The sequence below is a fragment of the Gallinula chloropus genome (assembly GCF_964237585.1).
Source record: "Gallinula chloropus genome assembly, chromosome: 1".
NCBI classification, from domain to species: domain Eukaryota; kingdom Metazoa; phylum Chordata; class Aves; order Gruiformes; family Rallidae; genus Gallinula; species Gallinula chloropus.
Genome location: NC_140085.1, coordinates 34,420,600 through 34,441,860, shown reverse-complemented (window position 1 = coordinate 34,441,860; position 21,261 = coordinate 34,420,600). Strand labels below are relative to the sequence as shown.

The 21,261-nt window shown below is 38.0% G+C and overlaps 1 protein-coding gene across 1 annotated transcript in view; it reads left to right on the top strand.

Annotated features, from left to right (window-relative positions):
- ARID2 (AT-rich interaction domain 2) overlaps positions 1-21,261 on the top strand; it is a gene marked incomplete at its 5' end in the record, with an annotated part of 99,270 nt that overhangs the window by 36,209 nt on the left and 41,800 nt on the right. The gene's annotated exons all lie outside the window — the stretch shown is intronic.

Here is a 21,261-nt window from a genome sequence, read left to right as displayed (position 1 = left end):
TTTGGCTATGAGGTCATACTGAAACAAGGTAATGCCATAATGAAGACAAAGTGATCAGTGAGGGTTTTTTTTAAGACTTAATTCGTAAGTGGAGGTACAGCTTAATTTTAACAGTCAGCTAACTTGTGTGACAGCTATAAATTCCTAGCCCGTATTCGGTTTTTGTTTTGTTTTTAATTAATGAAGCCAAGCTATATAAGGGATGAATCTTAAAATAGTGAGACATTAGAAAACCCGATTCAAGGTTTCCATGTCATTAAAGGAAGCCTAAGGACTAAATCCTTTACTTGAATCCAAATAAAGTATTCTAGAGCAGTTTAAAGATGAGATGTAACTAAACTGACTTTTATTCAAGTAATATATTTTAATTTCTGCTATCTTCCAGTTGTGTGGGTGTTGATTGTAGTGTAATAAAACAGTTAAGTGGTATGAGCCTTCTGAGGCCCCATGAAGTGAGGGTCAATGGGAATAAACACATGGTTATAAAATTTTTTTAATAGCATTTACTCAGGGGATCTATTGTTGTGGCCGTGGCTATTGAAAATAAAATCAAAATAGCTGAAACCATCTCACCACTCCCCAGTAATAACAAAAGCCAGTATAAGCATGTGTCGCACTGAAGTGATTTGACAAAGTTATGAGATAAATCTAGATTGGATCCTAATTGTGCTTTTATAAACTGGTTGGCTTCCTACTCCTCCCTCTGTTGCCAGTTGCATAGTCCAGGGTGAATCGCTGTGTAGGTTGCTGATGCAACCCGTTGCATAGGTTTTGCAGACACTGAGGTGGAAAACCCAAGCTCCTACCCTGCCCCCACGCCTGCATCTGTTGATACTGAAGAGCCTTGTGCAGAATTAGAGCATGCTTTGCCTCCACATCTGTGTAGCTTAATCACTGTGTGGGCAGCCTGGCTGAGTGGATGGAGATGGTGACTCTCCTGCAGTACAGATGTCCCTCCAGGGCTGTGGTGACTCCTCCTGTTTGGAAAAACCTCTGGCTTACGGAAGGTTTTGCAACACCTGACTCCATAAAGTGAAACTGTAGTAGAAAGTGGTGGGGAAGGAGGTGAGCTGGAAGAGGTGAGCTGGAAGAGATGAGCTGGCTGCACACTCTGCAGTTGATATTGCTTGAGTCTTATGCTTGCTCAAATAATTTCAGAAGTTACACTGATTAAGCAGTCCACAAGGTCACATAACAGATGGGTGGTGTAACACCTATAGTCTCCATAAATGCAAACTGTGTTGCTTGTGCACTGTTTGAGTACCAGTAGGGCCTTTTCAGAGCAGATTTCAAAGGCTGTTGGTTCTGGCAGGCATGTAGTAATAGACAGGAATCAGCTGGCTGAAGCTATTGCTGTTTTGAAGCTATTATGTTACGTGTGCCCCACTTTCCAAGTGGTGATGTCAGATATATGTATGAATAAGCTCTTGAGCCACCTGACTATTCTCAGGTAAAATTGTCTCTGCTTCTTTGAACATGCTGGGCTGAGAGCAACAGTGATTCATGAGCTGATGCAGGAGTGCATCAGATGCCTTCATTTAGGAACAGCCACATTTATCAAAAGGGAGGGGCAGGTGGCTGGGTGGCCACAGCTTCAGTTGTCTGATTTTTATCTGCTGGTGAATGTCTGTCAGCACCTTCAGTTAGTTTGCTGAGTCTGAGGCTAAAACTCGACCAGTATCTGACAAACCTACTTTTGCATGTTAAGTTACAGTGTGCCTAACATTATAGCATAGTTTGCCTCTAACCATCACAGTTTACAACCCTAATTAAGAAATGCTCAGTCTAGTTGTAGTGTAGATAAGTGTGAAAGGGTTGGGGTTCTAAAACAGGACAGATACCTTCCCATTTTCCCACTAATTTCAGGGATACTGATCTGGTAATAAAAAAATCTGACAGTATGGAAAAATGCAAATGATTCTGAAATTATGTCCTCAATTGACCAGCATGTTAGGGGCTGTGTTCTGTGGTATGCTTGTAAATTGTTGCTTATCTTTTTTTTTTTGTTGTTGTTGTTCTTGAAAAGATTAATTAGCTGGACATAGTTCCTCGTTACTAGATTAGCCACAGGCTATTAGTTATCCCAGCCCAGTGTGATGTCAAATATATTTGAAGCTCTCTTTTAGTTGCATTTTGCTGTATATTGCAGCAGTGTACCATATTTTACATATTTTTGCGTTGTTGAAAAATGTATTTATTCTTTGTGGACCATTCTAACATGTTTTTTTTACTCTCTCACAAAATTAAGGCTGTTTCAGTAATGTTTGTAAAATACTAATTGAAATCTGCCTTTGTAATGTTCCCTTTTTAAATTAAAATTATATCATTATTTCATAACAGTACATCATTTTGATGTATGGATGATTAAAAATTAAACTACAGGACTTTTAGGCTTCTTTATGTACTGTTTTGAACTACTAGTGCTCTCACGCTGTAGGCAACAGTGGTGCAGGGATGATGTAACCACTGCTATAACAGGGGATTTTTGTTGCATCATGAAATTACTGAAGTTGACTTTAATCACTTCCTAATTTCAGTCAGCATTTGTAAACCTGAAATGAAACTATGTATTTTCATCATGTTTACTTTAAACTTTTAATTTATTGTATCTGAAAACCAGCTTGAAATCATAGAGAGTAGGCTTAAAGGTTTCCAGAAATCTTTTGGCCCTTTCTCTTGCCTTTTCTGGGGCAGGAGAAAGTGGAGAAAGAACATGCTGCAAGATGTTCTGTTGCTCTCTAGTAATTATTCTAAACAACTCAGAAATTTTGTAGCTGGGTCACATTCACTGTATAGTCCAGAAATTCTTAGGATGCCATGTGGCAGAAGGCTGTGCTGGGGGATTGCAAGACTGGGCTGAAACACTGGGAAGGATGAGCAGCTACACAGTATGATACTATTGCTGAAAAGTTACTTACAAAACTATATACCCTTGATATCACAGAACTGGATAGCCTAGAAGGGTATGGTGTTTGTTAAAAGCCACGTGAAATCACTATTAACGTCGGGCTTTGTCACCAAACTATTTTGCAGTTTTCCAAACCCGAGAAGTTTCCAATGTTCATTTGATAAGACATTTTTATCAGGTAGATTTATGTTCAAAAAGCTACTCTGGTTGTAGAGTACCTAGCACTGTACATCCTACCACTTTTTACAGATGTCACTTGAAAGCAAAGTAACTTATGCAAAGACAGCTGACCCGTAGCAAAGCAAGATTTTAATGACTGCCGTTCTATTCTTTATTTTTCCTTTCCCTTCTCATCACAGTTTTTATAGTGGAATGGGACTAGTTCCTAATGTTTCGAAAGCGTTAGCCCTGTTAGCAGGGCTGGGGACAGAAGCCAGGAATGTGGTGCTCGCCTCCACCTGACAATTTTCTTACGCTATTACCATAGTGTCTGTAAGTGGCTGTGAGAGGTCTGGCAGAATGTCATCTTCCCTCCCATATTTCACGTCACTTTCTTCTGCGTCTCCTATGATTCTGTCCCATGCAGAAAGTTCTCTCTCTGCTTTCTGGCAGGGTGGCTGCTGCACACGTAGTGCTGGCAAACCGCAGGCCGGGTTTGACAGGCCGCGTGGCCTCCCTTCCCTGCCGCTGTGCACTGTCAGCAGCCCTCTTGCTTGGGCCTGCTTTCCTTGACTCTACTCTTTGTGCTTTATGCTTATCTTGGGCATGAGTTATGTAAGGTTTTTTGTATTTTCTGGCTTTAGGAAACTTAATTTTTGTTTTCTTGATGTTTCTTCACTTTTGCTATAAGCCCGGTGTGTTTTGAGAGTGTAGAGCCCTCCCAGTCTTTACCTTCTAAATCAGTGTTGTCCCACTGTTTCTTACTGTTTTTTACAGTGCTAAAAACCTTTCTTATTTTATTCCTCTTTCTAAATTGTTTTTGTGTCTTTCTATAGCATGACAAAATACTTGCAAGTAAAATTATTTTGATAAGCTTTAACTTGTTACACACAGTTTTAAAGGTACTTTATTTCCTTTTAAAAAACAATCTCCTGTAATGGCCACAGCATGTTGTTAAGTCACCCATGTGTTGTAAAAACTCACTGCCTAGAAATGTAGCTAGCTGCTTGCCTATCTTGCATAAGTTTGTTGTAACTCATCTGGTATGTCCTTGCTCCCAGGAGCTTAAAACTTTTAAAAATATTTAGTAATACTTTCCATATCCTCTCCCAAGGGAAGCTGCCTAGAATATATGTTCAGATCATTTGGGGCATGAATTAGAGCCTCTGTTCCTCTTTGCTTTAAAAAGCAAACCAAAACAAAAACCCCTATCAGTCTCACTCAGATGCGTATTTGGTGACAGCAGAGGACAGCTTGCACAAGTGGTGCTAAGACTGGATACATGCTCTAGCCCATATTTTGGTCAAGGCTTGTGTAAGACAGGTTTGAGACTGCTCAAGAAAAATGCCTGTTAAACTGTCTCTTAAAATTTAACTACAGCTGTTTGCAATAGTAGTTTGGAATCACAAGGTGGCCTTTACTCAGAGGGCACAGACTGACTACTTCATAATCTGACATCTGCAGTTGAATCTGTCCTGGTTGATCATTACCCCCCACCAGCTGTCGCGTGCTGTCACCTCTGCAGCCTACTAACCTCAGGGATCTTTTGTAAATACCTTGTTGATGGCAGTACAACCTCAGCCAGTTTTTCAACTGTTAGTGTTAGATAGCTTCATAGAACAGGAGTTAACGATTTAAACCCACTTCTCTCAGCTTTTTGCTGTCAACTTCCATGGGACTCAGAGTTGTTGTGGCAGAGGTGGATAAGTAGTTTATTGGGATCATCATTTCCTGCTCTTCTGAAGGCAAAACAAGCCCTGTTGGTTTAAATGAGTGGTCGAGCTAACCTGACTAATGTTGCTGCAAGCAGAATTGGGTTTACTTGGCAGAGATTTGGGTGCTCTGATTTCCAGTAGAGGGGTGGTGCTTCTGCAGTTGCTCCAGTAGTATCTGTACTGATTGTGAGCCTGAATGTGGTATTTCTTTTTCCACTGCAGAGGATATAGTACAGTTACTTGAGTGGCTAAGGTAGTCCAATACCCATTCTCCGCCTCCCCCTTTTTAAAAAAGGTTTAATGTTTTATGTTAGAAAATATTGAAATGCATTTCTAGTAAACAAGAAAAGTTACTATTTTTCTTCATGTTTTCAGTTCAACTGTATTTGGATTAAAATTGGAATTTTCCCAACGGTCTTTTTATTTAATAAAAAGTACCTCAAATGTACTGGATACATTAAAAAGTTTTATCTAGACATGTCTGGCTTAAAAATTCATTTCTTAAGTTAGGGAAGTTTAAAGTGTAGTTGGTGAGTTTGAATTGTTCCTTGCATTTTCAAAGGCATTTGATAAAGCAAGGAGATGATAAGTAACGTCTTCCACTGAGCAGATTTGGGGAGTTGATTGATTGCACTTGTACTGAAGTCAGTGAGAAGCAGATGCCTAAGTGCTTATGCGCTTGTGAAAACTTCACTTGGCACCATCCACTTGTTTGGGTCCCTGCAAACCTTTGAAGGTCTGAAAATCTGGCAACGTGTCTTAGGGCTGGGACCTCCTTTATTTGACTATCTCCTCCCACCCCTTTTTTGCCATCATAATTATAAAAGGGGAACCAACTTTTCATTTTCATTTAAATACCCACTCTCTTTATGTTTTGAATAAAATAAACATACTTCATGCCAACAGGTAGGAAAGTTAAAATCAAGATTATTGAGAGAGGGGAAAAAATGCCTGTGCAAGAAGTAAAATGTTAGCTTTCCAATTATATTTAAGGTGGATAATGTTGCCCTTAAAGCATTGTGTGATACTCTGACATGAACTTCAGTGAACTCAGAAACTAGCTGATTTTCTGAAAGCTCTCAATGTAATTCAGAAATTAGTAATTTATTAATTGTCTTGATACGCTTCTACTGTTTTCTTTTGAACAATAGTAACCTTTAATTAAGACAAATATAACTTGTAACTAAAGCTTTAGGTTGATTTATTTTCAGAAAAAAAATAGTTTCAAAAACTATTTTAAATACAGTTGGAAAAATGGGGGTTGAAGTGTTTATTAAGTAGAATCTTTGGTTTATGTTTATTTTACTTTTAAATTTACAGGCTGAGTTTAGAAAAGGGTGTTTTGTGTATTTCAAACTCATACAATGTCTTCTGAATATACTGATGAAAGTGTTTCATGTAGTGAGGAAAACCTCTATGCTTGTAAGCCCGTTCATGATGAACAATAAGTGCTTGCATTTAAAAAATAGCTGCTGGCTCTATCCTGATCCCTGGGTTAAAATTGAAAGTACATTATTGAGAAGTAATTTGAAATTCTCCTTCTTGTAGAAATATTATTTAAATAACACCCCAAAACCAAACTACCTAGAATGTGTAAATTCCCCTCCTCTTTCCTAGTGGATTGGTTTATTTTTACCCTGTTTCTTAAAAAAAATATCCCTTACTTGTGTGGAATAGAATAAATTACTTTTTTTCTTTAGTTAAAGGGAATTTCTTGGTGTGGCTACTGCCATAGGAACCAAGCACAACACGACAAGGAATGTTACTGTAGTAGAACATAAAATAGGAAAATTGTAAGTAATGTGATCCTTATGACAGGGAGGCCATGCATGGTTTTTTAGTACTTTTCCTACTCTTAATTAACAATACTGATTGACCTAACTTAGTGAAGGGGGTAGGCTAACACCAGTTTGCTTAAGAGGTGGCCTGCAATGTGTATTCTGTTGGTGCTATTATTGACCCTATTTACGTGTTCTGCAGAGCTGTTTTTATTTTGAGGTCTGCATCTCTGATTGTTTGTTGCAGGGATTTTACTGTGTTTTTATTAATGTTTCTAAAAATAAGAATACTATAAAGTGGTTTATTCAGGAGTGTTTTGCAGCTTCAAGTACACCTCATGTGTGACCAAACAGCTAACAAACCTGAGTTTCAAAACTGTCGTTTTGGAGCTTAGGGGGTTTTTTAATACTGTGTTCATTTCTTTGCCACTTCTACTTTCCCTCAAGAAGATGATTGCGTGCTTGAGAACAGGCAAAGAATTCTAGTCTATTGAAATAATTGTATTTTATCATGGACCGGTATAAATGGAGAGTTGAGAGTTTGATCTAAGATGAAGTATGGTGGTGTTTAACTTGTGGTTTGCTTTGGAACTTGCAGAAGATGTCAAAGAAACCTGTTGTTAATAGGCAATTCATGTGTTCAGTCCTTGCTTTCACTAGAAATTTTGTAGTCAAAGCTGTTGAGAACACTTAAGATCTTATGTTGTGTGACTTCTTAATTTATAAAACAGCTGAATGTACCTCAGCATGTGTTAGAAATTTAAAATAAAAACTACATCAATTTTTTTCTCCCTTTACATAGCGTGAAATAAAAGCAGAGAATTGTATTATGACAATATAAATCACTATATAAAGGGCTGTTCCTTTGTGTGTGTAAATATTATGTCAAATCTTGATTTCAGTTATCTTGGAACAATTTTTTTTTTAAATACAAAGCTAAGATACCTGTATTGATTTAATCATAATTCCTGATCATACTCACTTTGAACTGCTCCATTCTTAATACGTGCAGGTGCAGCTGTTAACCCTTGGAACAGCAGGGAAACAAAAGGAAATCAGTTTCTTCAGAACCTTGATTTTTTTTTTTTATTAAAGGAGTTAAAAATATAACTCAAATTCTATATCCCCGAGTCTTCAAACAAGCAGAGCTAGAAACTTTTTCCCTCCTAACTTTTTCTGAGTATTAGGGGCTAGAAATGAGCAAGACCTGAGCTGGTTTCACTGTAGGTGTTCATATCGTTCTGAAAAATGACAAGCATAGCGGCAATGCCACTCCGCAGCTGCTGGAAATATCTACTGCTGTAGGCTGTTCTACAGAAGCTCCTTTTTGAAAGAGAGAAAAAGAAATGAAAAATGGCATTGATTAAGGGGGATTGATTGTTACTTAATAGAAGGGAATATGTAAAAAGAGAACCCAATGCTCAAGAGATTCTTAGAGGAAGAAAGGAGAGAGGAAGAAAAGCACTTTTTGTTCTTAAAGCAAAATGCTGTACGTGGTTTGTTCCTTCTATTGGGATCTTTCCAGAGGGTTGGATATTACTGTTGGATTAATGCTTTTTATTCTACTTAAGGATTTACCTTTTTGCCCGGCTGTTGCAAAGCATGATGTTCCATGTGAGCAGAAAATACTGAAGACGTATTTTTAATTTCTTCTTTGAAATTTATTTCTGAGAAACCTTGCTCTTTTGTAGAAATGAGCCTGTGCCTCTAAGGTTTCACTGGCCTGAAGAAGAATCTTTAAACATGTCCAGAGCTTAGGTGACACCTAGGTAGCCAGGTTTCAGAATACAGAGTACTTTAAAGGATGTTGTGATTTAACCTGGCTGGTAGCTAAAACCATTTGCTGCTATTATTATGTTACTACTATTATTTGCAATAATAATAATAATAATAGAATATGCAAAACAAATTATTAACAGCACAGTACAATTTCTCACCACCTAGAGGTGATGCTCAGCTAGTTCCTGAGCTGCCTTGCTTCCTGGTCTCTCCCATCGCCCCCCAAGTTACAAACTGAGATCATATGGTATGGAATATCCCTTTGGCCAGTTTGTGTCAGCTGCCCTGGCTGTGTCCCCTCCCAGTTTCCTGTGGACTCTCCACCTGCTTATTGGCAGAGCACCAGAAGAGTTTTTGACTGCTTGGCAAAGACTAAAAACATCAGCATGTTATCAACATTAACATAACCTGTATCTAAAACACAGCACTATACCAGCTACTTGTAAGAAAATGTAACTTCATCCCTGCCAAAACTAGGACAGAGGATGAGCACAGGAGGGTAGTCTTAGTTGGAAAGTTCTGTAAAATGTCTGGTTTCTGTGTAATTACACTATTGTGAACCGATAGCTAGGTTTTCCAAAAACCTGGTTGTGTTGCCCAGGTATTGCGCACTGTAAGAGCCCAGTGGAAGGGTGAAGGAGGCATAGGTAACAAATCCACTCAGTATATGCTGGAATAGTAAAGTCATAGAATCATTGAATGGTTTGAATTTAAAGGTCATATAGACTACCCTGCTGCCATGGGCAGGGACTTCCACAACATCAAGTTGCTCAAAGCCCTATCCAGCCTGATGATAGCATTTAGGACTATCCAGAATTTATGTACAGTGTAAAAGAAGGCTCTAAGGAAAAAAAAAAAAGGGGTAACATTTAGATTATTAACTAGGAAAGTGTTTGTTTACTTGCTTATATGTTGCTTAATGCAGACATAATTTGAATTTGTTGCTTTCCATAATGAACTTTTTTCAGTCTTAAAAATACCTACTCTCTGCATCTTAAAAAGGTACACAGAATGTTAATTGAGCACTTCACACAAATTATTTCAATTTAAAATTATTTCTATTTAAAATGATAGAACTACGATAAGCCTTACTGGGTTTATGCAGGATTTGAAAAGGCTGGTCAGCCACAGCTGAGGATCAGGTTTTATCTCCTCTAAACCCTAGACCACCAGCAGGGACACAATATCCTCCAAACCTTTTCTAATACTTAATATCTAAATACTATTAACATTGGGGTTTTTTTTTTTAGTCTTCCTATAAAATAATGCAATTTCTAGTGTACTCAACATGTTTTTAGTATCTGTCTGCACAGTTTTAAATAAGCTTAGAGTTTGGTTTTACTACATATTTCACAACAACATTCTCATTGAATGACTTGATAGATAAAAGTAGCATTCTTGGTATTGGTTTTTGTTTTTTTTTCTTCTAATATAAAAAATTTCTCTTCCTTCTGCCTTTAAAGCAATTTGCAATTACCAGCTTCACTGGTAATTGCAGTTGACTTCCCAACAGGAAATCAGATCTTTGGGCTTTATCTGTATTCATTGTGCCCTTTTGTTACCTCTCTTTTATCTTTATATATGTTCTAATGACTTTACATTACAGTTATACAAGGACAAAAGAAAATGCTTATACATTCTTAATGACTACTATGTCACTAGTAATTTTTAAATCTTCTCCAAAGGAGTGACACTTCCTCTGTCTTTCAGCTTTACCTGTACTGTATCAGAATTAGTGTTAAGCCAGTGGCCATCTGCGTAGCGCTCAGTGTGTCTCTGGCTGTATCTGTATTAGTCAGTTAAGTGTGCCTGAAGCTAACTGGCACAAACTGGCTCATGTCCATACTCTTATTCCCAAAACAGGGTAGCCATATCTAAATTCACTTCTGGGAATGGTCCCTAACCAAGGGTAGCTTCAGGCAATTTAAAGGCACTGCTCAGAAGGAATGCTGACCTAGACAGAAACTGTTTCAGGCCCTTTGCTACCAATTGGGTAGTACGGGCAGCTCACTTCCATGCGTGGGAATGCTCACAGCACCAATGATTTTACTGGTGTGGATGTGTGGCTGTTACAGCTTCGGACAGCTAAATCAGCAGGTTACCTTGATCATCAGCTCTTAATTTGTATTTAGCTGTGTTCTCACAGTGCAACAGAATACTTACACCCCATAACTGTGTATTGTTGTATGATTGAGAGATGTCAAATTAAATGCCATTATTTTGGTTACAGCCTAGATATGTTTGTGTGTGTTTGAAACATACAGATTATTTTCAAGTTGAATGTTTTTATGAAGTTTAGATTGAGTATTTCTGGTAAGATCTTGAGATAAAGAAAGGACTGGCTCCCAAAGCATCTTTTTCCTTTCCGTATAGAACTTAAAGAATTTATCTTCCTGTTGTTCAGAATCCCAGCAGGATCATCTTAATCAGACTTCTTTTATTCCACGCTCACTTTTTTCATGAATATTTGATCTGTCTGTAAAGAGTTCAAGAATTAATTAATTTTCATGTTTTTATTTGATTTACCACATAAATAGGAAGATGTAAACTAGTACATTTGCTTTGATTATGTGGTCATAGTGTGGAATACAGATTAACAGAGAAAATATAAGTACATTTAATTGCAGGAAAAGACAGATTCATAAGATGAAGGCAGAAAAGCACAACTGTTAAAATTGATTATTTTGTGCAGAATCTTACAATGAAATTACAGATACCTACATGAGGTGAAAAATGGCATAGCAATGTATTTCTAATAAAGACTTGTAGATTCGGTGAATTTGAACAGCTTATAAGCATTAGGAAATCAGTAAGTTCTGTTTTGTTATTCTGTGGTTTCTACTTCTATTTAGTTAACTGCTGAACAAGGCTTGAAGACATATTGTGGAAATGTTTCTTGTAGTGGCTGGAGCAGTTGCCGAAATCTAGAAAACCTATTTCTAGCCTGCTGTTTTCATGAGATTTGAATCTACAATTACTGTTCTCTTGTAGAGTATCCTTCTAATTGCCAGGCTTCCTATGGGAACCTTATCGGCCCTTCTTGTCAAAGCAGTGCTGGAATGCAGCAAAGAGTGTGGATTAATAATAGGCCAGGGAGAGAGGACCCTCTTCCAATAATTAAGATAGTACTCTGCCTGTGTAAAGTCTGGACTTTGAAGCCTTATTCTAGAAACTGCTGATGTGTTTTGCATTAAAAGCATAATTGTAATGAAATATGCAAACATATGAGGTATTATAAATTTTTTAGTGTTTAAAGTCCCAGGAGTATTTTTGTCTTTTCACTGCAGTCTGAGCAGTGTGTAATGTTCCTGAATTTCAGAAACACACAGGGTAGCTGTTTGCAGTCGAAAAGAAGTACGAAGTCTTTGCAGAAGAGGCAGATTCCAGTTCAGCAGTGTGTTTTGAGTACATGTGCAATTGTAAGGGACGTGATACCATTCACATACTGTGGTATTTTGCTAGATTGCACCATTATAGGATGAATTTATTCTGCATAGCCAAGACAATGGGAGTGACTGTTACCTTCCATAATATTGCAGATCTTTGTGTTACTTATAATGGTTTGAGAGGGACTCAAATAACTGGAAATTCTTGGTAGGACTCTTTTTCAGACCATTATTGCTGTGTAAATAATGTCTTTGTAATGGCTAGCAGGCAAAAAATTAAATAATTCTCACATACAAAATAAAACAGTCTAGTTTTTCTAAAAACATTAATGAAGTCCTTGAAAGTGCACAAGGGAATGGTTCTTAGGTCTGTTCTGCAAATAACAGCCCCCTCTGTTTACATATTTGGTAATGGAACTGTGAACTATAGACAACAAGGAATCACCTCCTTAATTTCAAGTGCTACAAGGCCAGTTTACATTGTGAAAAAGCTAAGTAAGACTGAATTGCCACAGAAAATTCTATTTAGTGAGAACAGCTTTCAGTATATACAAGGACAAAATGTCATTTCTCTGCCACTTTTTATATTACCTCAAAATTAATCTTTCTTTAAAATACATAATGGTTAAATATTAAACATGAGCAGTGGGCTAATGAATCTATACCTACTTATAATGCACAGACTTAATTTAATATCTGTATGTTGGTTATGTAGCTTTACAGAGTCAGTAGATCTTCCAGACAATTTAACAACTACTTGTTTTCACTGTTCTGAAAGTTGCACAACTTTATATACAATGAATTCGATGTGTACGCATCTGTTTGTGTCAAAATGTCTTTATTGTAGTTGCTTCTTTCAAGAAGTACTTCTGAAACACTTGGTTGTTTAATCCACAGTGGTTGAAGCCAGTAGATGTACTTTTTGCTTGTTTCTAGTCTTGTAAATGACTGTTAGATTTGTAGCTTTAGTATTTGGCATCATATGAGGTGCTATTTTTAATGCAAGTACCCAGCTTTAAAACATTCTCTCTAGGTTATCACACTTTGTAGGAATGATAACTTTGTGTTCTGAATTTCTCAAAATAAACATGTATTTCTATATATATTTATACAAATATTGTTAGATAAGTATGTCCATTGCTATGAAAACACCACCTAGTCTTGGGGATATGCTTGTGAAAGAGCACATGTTTACAAGTGACTTTTGTTTTAGTGTTGAGACTTACTTTGAGGCTTACTGACCTAAGTAGTGTTCCCTGAACACAAGTTTTAATGTTCTGGGCAGACTCTGTATAACTAATGCTGTATTGGAATCTGCATTTGTTAGGAAGTAGTATTATTACTCTATCAGAATATGTCTTACAGTGCAAAGACATTCACTTGTATTGCTACCAGCTCTGCACTGGGTATAGGAATACTGGAAGCTACTGTAGAGCCTTTCATAATGTGGATTTCAGTGGCTGGCTGAAACTAGGTGAAAGGAAATACGTTGTTGTGACTTGCTTTGTCACACAGTCCTTAGTTTCGATTTCCTGCACATGCCTACAATAATTCCTAGTGTGATACCATTTGTATTAGTGCATCTTTGCCATTCAGATGCTCTTGTGTTCAGGCACTGTGGGCACATCGAGGTCATACTGTGGATTGTTTCTCAAAATAGAGACACTGTTGTTTTTCTGGAATTTGCAGGCATGTTACAGATACAGCAGAAAATTTTGAGGATTTCAATGTTTTGTTTGAAGACCTACACTCAAACTGCAGTGTTACTTGACAAACTGTCATCCTAGATGGCAACAGAATGACTGTATTATTAGCAAGACAGATATATCTGGGAATTGCCTTCGTTGAAAAGTTGATTCCTAGATATATAGACTGGAGAAGTAATACTATTAATAATGGTACAGCTCAGATATTCCTGGATGTGAAGGCCATCAGATCTAATGAAACAGCTGCTGAAGAAGTAACAGGTGATACTGGCTTTGAATTGGTTTTGGCCTGTAGTAACAATGCAGCAGAAGAGTTAGTCTTGGGAAGTAAGTGGACTGTATCTGCGGGTCACAAGGGGATGTGATAGGCTTTCTGGGCTGCAAGCACACATTGCTGGGTTGTGTTGAGCTGCTCAGCCACCAACACCCTGAAGTCCTCCTCAGGGTTGCTCTCAATCCATTCTCTGCCCAGCCCATATTTGTTCTGAGTTACGCAGTGTGTTTATCCAGAATGAGTTAGAGTTCCTGCTCGTGCAGTTTCTGAGAGGCTTGTGTTGTCACCCCCCAGCCACCCCAGTCCTCCAGCATACACACTTTAGTTTGCTGGGATATGTCTTCTATTATTTTTCCCTTTATAATTGGAGCAGTACTAAAATGAAAGCATATAGTATCTTCACTTCCTTCCTCTTGGGGTTCCCATAGATATTAGGAACGTATTTTTGGTGCCTTTAGAATGATAGCTTTTTTTTTACTTTGAAGCATTGTAACTTTTTCTTGTTGTAATGTCTATCAAAGTGAAACTCCTGGGATTGCCAATGATCACAAATTTCATGCTTCTTTTTCTAATAATAAGTAATGTATCTTGCCTTAACAAAGATTCAGAACTTTGTGAAGGAATGTAGCAGGTTTTCTTCTGTTTGTAAGGGCTTCTTGGTAGGTTAAGAATTTTTTTAAACCAAATTTCAAGCGAACCACAAATAGGGTTGTTAACACATTTAAAAATCACTTGGGAATAAAGGTCTTGTACTAAATTTAATATGCACAGGGTCTTCTGAGTTTGCTCACAATTTTCCTAACACGTGACAATGTTGTCAGGGTGGAGGCTGTAGTGCAGGAGTCCCTGGTATGGTGTGGATGGTCTGATGGGGCTGCATGGGAAGGGATTCAAAAAGGCCAGCCCAGGCTGGAAGACAGTATTCTGCAGTCATGGTGCAGAGCATGCAGGCAGATGTTGGAAAAGCACAACTCTGGGTAGTCATCTGGTGATTTGGCCAGTGATTCGTCAGCCTGTCTTACTAGGTGATCATGGTAAGCCAGAAATCAGACACTGCTGAGAATCACATGTGGAATGTTTCCCTGGGTGCCTTATGGGAGATACACAGTGCCTGAGTTAGACAACATGAAGATGCAAAACGTGCAAAGATTGTTATGAAGGATTGAGCTGCAAGCATCAGTTGTGGTAATAATTGGATGTAACTTGAATTGGAATTCACGGTGCCCTTGGGCCAAGAAAAAAAGACCCAAAAAGATTGCTGATGACACAGACAAAACACTCAGATACAAAGTCAAGCCTGTGGCAGCTTGTTGGTGTGGACTAAAAGTGTGAGTAGAGCCTTGAATCAGATTGTTTGGCATTTCCAGGAAGTAGGATAACTCTTATGACAGGGCTTTTATAAGCGAACATCTATGAGATGAGTAAGTGAGTTAGACCTTACTTGGGGCAGCTGCAGCAGCAGCTTCGTTAAGTTTTAAGCAGGAGTTTCATTCCAGAGTATGACACCAGTCTCCACCATGTGCACTAGCAGCAGGAGAGTCAAGCATCAGTGCTTTGGCCCTGCTGAGAAGCAGCCTTCTCTGTGAGTTAAAATACTGCCTGCTATTAGGCTTCATGAATGGATCAGATTTTCAGGTAACTGTAGCAGGCATAGGCTCATGGCATAGGACTGTAATGGATTGTCTGATAAAGATGTTATCTTTTTAAAAAGGTTGCAGCTATTGGTTGGCACCACAAGTTCATGAGTTGTACCTTGTGAAGAAGTCAGATGTATAACTGGGTAAACCACATGTGAGTGTAAGTACCAGTGTGCTGCATGTATTAGGGAGGAATGTTACTGGAAGCCTAAGAGGTATTTGGGTTTTTGGGTTGTTTTTTTTTTAAAGTTCAAAATCTTACAATAATAGGTAGCTTTTACTTTTTTTTTTTTCTCCCTATTGCTTCCAGTATTTTTAGTTACTTTTTGCCCAGGCACAGATCCTTTTCTGAAAATTTTCTAGCTGGCATAGCATTTCCACCATGGAATTCCTTAGCCCTTCAGACCAGGGCAAGAATAACGTCAACTTAGGGGCAAAGAGAGATCGTATGCAATGATTTACAGTCAGGTGACACCACCTAGAATGTGTAGTAGCATGAAATCCTTACTATAGTCAGGATTTTGTCTCATGATTATCTGGGATGTTGTTGGTAGGATTGCAAATAGGGAGAGGGGATGCAACAATATGAGCAGGAAGAGGATGTCTGTCTTGCTTCAGAATGTGTTCAGACCAACAGAATTGGTGCAAGTTTGTGCTGTCAGTCCCCTGCTAATAATGCTGCCAAAAAGAAAGTTCCACGAAAGATCAAGTGGAGAGCCATGGGTAGGAATGGTGCCTCCTTGTCCTTCAGCCAAATACAAAGATAAGGAATTAGTAGTTGGAATATGATTTTCAGTCTTCAATGTTTTACTAGGCACTGGCTTAATATACATTTGGCAAATTAACTGTGTCCTGGTATAGGGACCCAAATTACCCAAATTAGCCAGACACTTCATACCGGTACATAAAATAAGTTGACAAATACCAGAGTATGTGGTGTACTCTACAAAGGTCTCCGATAGAAAATTTAATCTAAAAGTCTAGATAAATTTTTATTCAAATGACCCACTTTTGAGAGAAGCACATTCACATGGTCCCACTGGAACAAAGGAAGAATTGAAATCACTTGCCCTTCAAAAAGCAGCCAGCCTTCGCATGTCTCTGGTTGCTCACGTATTTCCCCATGTTTCAGTAGTCTGTAGATCCTGTGGTTCCAGCTGTTCTTTAGGAGTGTGTGTCTTTAGTTGGGTCTTTTGTTTGTTGCTGCTGTTGTTTTTGGTGGGGTTGTTCTTTTTTGGGGGAGGAAGGGGTGTTGTGGTTGGTTGGGGTATAGGGTTTTGGGGGTGTATTTTTTTTGTCTGTAACGCTCTCCAAATTAGAGGTGTGATCCAAGCTGAAAGGAGGGAGTGGCTGTAGATTGCCACTGGGTGCACTAGGCTCACATGAGTTCAAGATACCACATGACAGTGTGGAGCATCTTACAGTGTATGTACAGAAGAGTTTTTCTTGTTGCTTCATGCTCACCAAGGCTTCAACATAGTACTTTGGATATGTTTTTTCTCTCAGATGTTTTTGAAACTTCGATACCTGGTATACATTGCTTATTTCATTAGTAGTTTCATTCCAGTCCTTCATTTAGTTAGTCGCTTTAGTTCTTTTTGTACTACTAGCTGCATCTTTCAGAGCCTAATACTTCAGTTGGTATTGAAGTTAAAAGATTGGAAGATAGAGACCTGTGTTGTTGATGTATACTGCCTGTGGTCTTGCTGAATTAGGAAACCATTCTGAATGTTTAAAAAACATGTTCTGTGATCAGAGCATACATGTCTAGTCTGTAGCTACAGATCTGGGTTGTTTTGAAACATGGCATGAGTCTTTTGTAGCTATTTGATTATAATTTATGAGCTTTTGCACAGCTGTTTTTCAGTAACACAAAAGCTCCATTTGTTATTCTGAGATTTCTTGTATCTTTAGAGCAAGACTTGTCTTTATGATAACTGTCCTGCTGTAGCTGTATGCCAGACTGATAAGATTAGAATTTAAGACTAGTGAAGCTCACTCACAAAATAATTTACAAAGCTACTTCTCTACAGTAAAATTCCAGGTCTACAGGAAACAAAATGAGGGTCTGGAGGATTGAGGTCTGTACAGCTGTGTGTAAACACTCGGTACTTACACAGCATAAAGGAATTCTACTAAAGCCATCTGTAAGGTCTAGTTATGGTTGAAATTCAGTAATACGGTGCTGTTAAACTCAGTGGATTCAGAAACAGTGAAACATCCTGCCTGTAAGATAGCAGTATATTAAAAGGGTGTGTGTTAGAGGTGTGGAAGGTCATTCTATTTGTCATGTAGTGGTCTGGTTTGGTTTTTTTATCCCTTGTAACTGATGCTTTGGAATTGTTGGGAGCTTTGGAATTTGATTTTTAGTTTGTGTTTCGGGTTTTTTGTTTGCTTGTTTTGGTGTCCTGTCCCCCCCTCCTGCACCACTGGTCAGAAGGGCAGAAGGTCAGGCTGTCTCTTGAGCTACTCTTTAGGCCTTGCCCATAAACAGACATTTATGTAGGCATTGTTTAAATTGATTGGACTAATTCATAGATTTGATAGATCTGATTGAGGACTTTGTGAAGGCTGTATCTTTTCCTTGTTATGCCTTTTGTTCAATTTCAACAGCTTTTGATGATCTCATAGGATTACAAGGCAAAGCATATGTTGTGCATGTGTAGAAAACATCAGTTCTGGATTTTTAGGTTTCCTTTCCACTTGATATCAGAAGTGTGACTAGTTTTGTGAAATCCATGTTTTCGACTTTGGTCACCTAAATTACAGTACAAACTCCTTATTCAGATCATGATGACAGTGATGATGACAGACTGATTTACTAAACTGTTTGAAAGACAATGAACAAATGCTAGTAGCAGAAGGAAGTCTAGACTTCTACAGTGTGCAGCATTTAACTTACAAGTATTTTAATTGTTCCCATGGTTCAATCTGGACCAGAGTAAATTGGAAATATTCATAGATTCATAGAGTACCAGGTTGGGTGGGGACCTCAAAGATCATCTGGTTGAACAACTCTTGGCAAAAGCACAGTCTAGACAAGATGTCCCAGCATGCTGCCTAGCTGAACATTAAGTGTTCCGTGTTGGGGCATCCACCACTTCTCTGGGGAGATTATTCCAATGGCTGACTGGTCTCATTGTGAAAAATTTTCCTCTTGTATTGAGTTAGAATGTCCCCAAGAGTAACTTGCACCCATTTTCCATACCTTTTCTGTGTGACCCCTTGTAAAAAGGGAGTTACCATCTTTTTTGCAGGCACCCATTAAGTGCTGGAACATGGGTGGCTTGCTTTGCTGCTGCAGCATGCTGTTTACTCATATTGAGCTCGTTCTCCACCTGGACCCACACATCCCTTTTCACAGAGCTGCTCCCCAGCCAGGAAGATCCTAGCCTGTGCTGCCTTCCTGGATTGTTTTCCCAGATGCAAGATCTCATGCTTGTTCTCATTGAACTTCACAAATTCAGTTGTTAGCCCACTCTTCCAGCCAATTCAGGCATCCCTGCAGTGTGTGTCTCCTTTTTGAGGTGTCCACTTCCCCACTCAGTTTGGTATCATCAACAAACTTCATGGTGCACTGATGTCATCCTTCGTACTATTAAACTTGTGTGTAGTTCAGGATCCTGCACAACAGTGTTTTTTCTCAGGATTTTGGAAATTTATCTTAAAATACCAATTTCTGATGCATAGAGGTGGGAATTTAGCCTGTCAGAATACTTAAGCCACTGGTATTTTCCCAGATCGTAATAACGACCTTATTTTTCGGGTTCAGAATGGTCAAAATAAAGAAGAGATGCTGGTCAGTATGTAGATGCGTGTAATTCAAAACAGTGAGCCTTAAATAAATGCTTCTGTCACTTAGAAGAATAAAATACTTTCTAGATGATTTAAAATTGTGATTTCTAGCTTTTTGCAGGCAGAGATGAATATTTTATTTCAGTAACCCCTGTTTCTGTAGCTGAGTTAGGGTTATCTACACAGTTATTTTGAGAAACCAGTAGAGAGATGTGTGGAGTCATGGGACACATAAGATTCCATGGTGCATTATTCACCAGGCATTCAGTTTCTGACTGTACACTTGAATGTTTGGCTATGCTTCTGTAGCTTCCTGCTTTTAAACCCCTTTTTTTCCAGTTATGTTCCACAGTATGTGTATTTCTCTCTTCACTACTTCTAAATTGCTTAATACCATCCTATATTTAATGCTAATCTCCCATGCAGAATTTGAGCATGGCTTTGAATTGAGCTCTGTCATGCTCTCCAGTGTGTGTGTATACGCATACATATTATATATATATATATCTATGTATATATATATTTATATATATACTGTGTATATATATATATATAGATATGTGCAAACACAGACACTCTCTACTTGTGTTAATTGTTGTGCGTTTTTTTAAGTTATCCTAAAATGTTTAAGAAGTTATCAGATGATATTATGGAAAATGGAAATTGTCATATCTAATGGTTTTTTTGTGTGATGTGATGTTAATTTGTAAGGTACTTAAGAATTCATTGATAGTGGAAGAAAATGTTTTGGGGTGTTGTTTTTTTTTTTTAAAACAAAGCTTGAATGGTAGCAGATAAAGCAGAATAAAACTATGGTATTACCACTCATAAAATGTAACAAGGAAATAAAATAATAGAACAGTTATGTGATTACTTAGGTGAGCCTCTCTAAATGATCGTTTTAATGCAACAAAATGCCAGCACTTCAGAAGGGCACTGCACTTTTTTTTCTTTATTTTTTTTCCCTGACACCTTCCCCTCCCCACCCCACCCCACCACCCCCCTCGAGTGTCCTTTTCATAGGCTGAGAATTGCCTTCTGCTACATAGAAGCTATGGAGTATATTTGGGTTTAATCTTTGGATTGAAGATAATGAGGGGAGGAAAACTAGTAGGGTAAAAAGATAATGAAAACGTAGCGGAAGAGTAGAATTTGGATTTAGATTTAAACTTGTGGAAGGAGGGAAGGAGAGTGCTGTGCGTTTTTAGAAGTTGCAAAGAACTTGATTTTGTAGGATTTTACTTTTCTGCAGGTTTTTAAATTTGGACATAATTAGCATAAATGAAGATACTTAGTTTAAAAATAACTACCATATTTAAACATAATCTTTAGTCCCTAAAAGCAGATGATAACGTGGGGAAGATTTTTCTGACTTCTTAACTCACTCAAGAGTCAGTCTGATAAGGACGGGGCTGTAGCAGTGGTTCACATAACGTGGATGTATGTAGCACTTTGGATATCCTGAACATTAGCCAGACACAAATCATAGCTGTGTGTGATACAGTTCACCATGATGTGCCTGAACTCTGAAATGCTTTCCTCCCTTCTGTAGTGCACCGGTTTCTTAACAAAAAAATATATCTGCTAATATTTTAAAGCCACTGATACCTCACATTCAATTTGTAATTATTTAATGATCTGAAATATTCCCCCGAGGTCAGGGGGAATACTCTGTTCTTTAAATCTTCGAGATTCACCATGAGTTAACAACTTCTGTGCCTATTAACAAAAATTATACTAAAAGCTTGCGTTTTTTTTCTAATACATTAAATATTTTTAGCACATAGAAAGAAGATGATAAATGTTTTAAATTATTTTCTGATTACATACATACTACTTTATTATTTAATTGACTTGATACTGTCAGTGTTCATCACCATGGAAGTTTGTAAATTTAGGCAACTTTGTGATCTCGGAATAATTTCATAAGGGTTTTGCAACTGTGTATCGGTGTGAAGTTAAGGCTACAGTAGGCCTTCTAAGTTGACTTTGTATAATGGGGAGTAGAAAGTTCTGGAAGTTACAGATTTAATGGCAAATTAACTGTTAATTGAGATTATTTACCAAGCTGTATGTACTCTTGCTACATCTAAATTCCATGCTTGCAGTCCATTCTGTGTATGA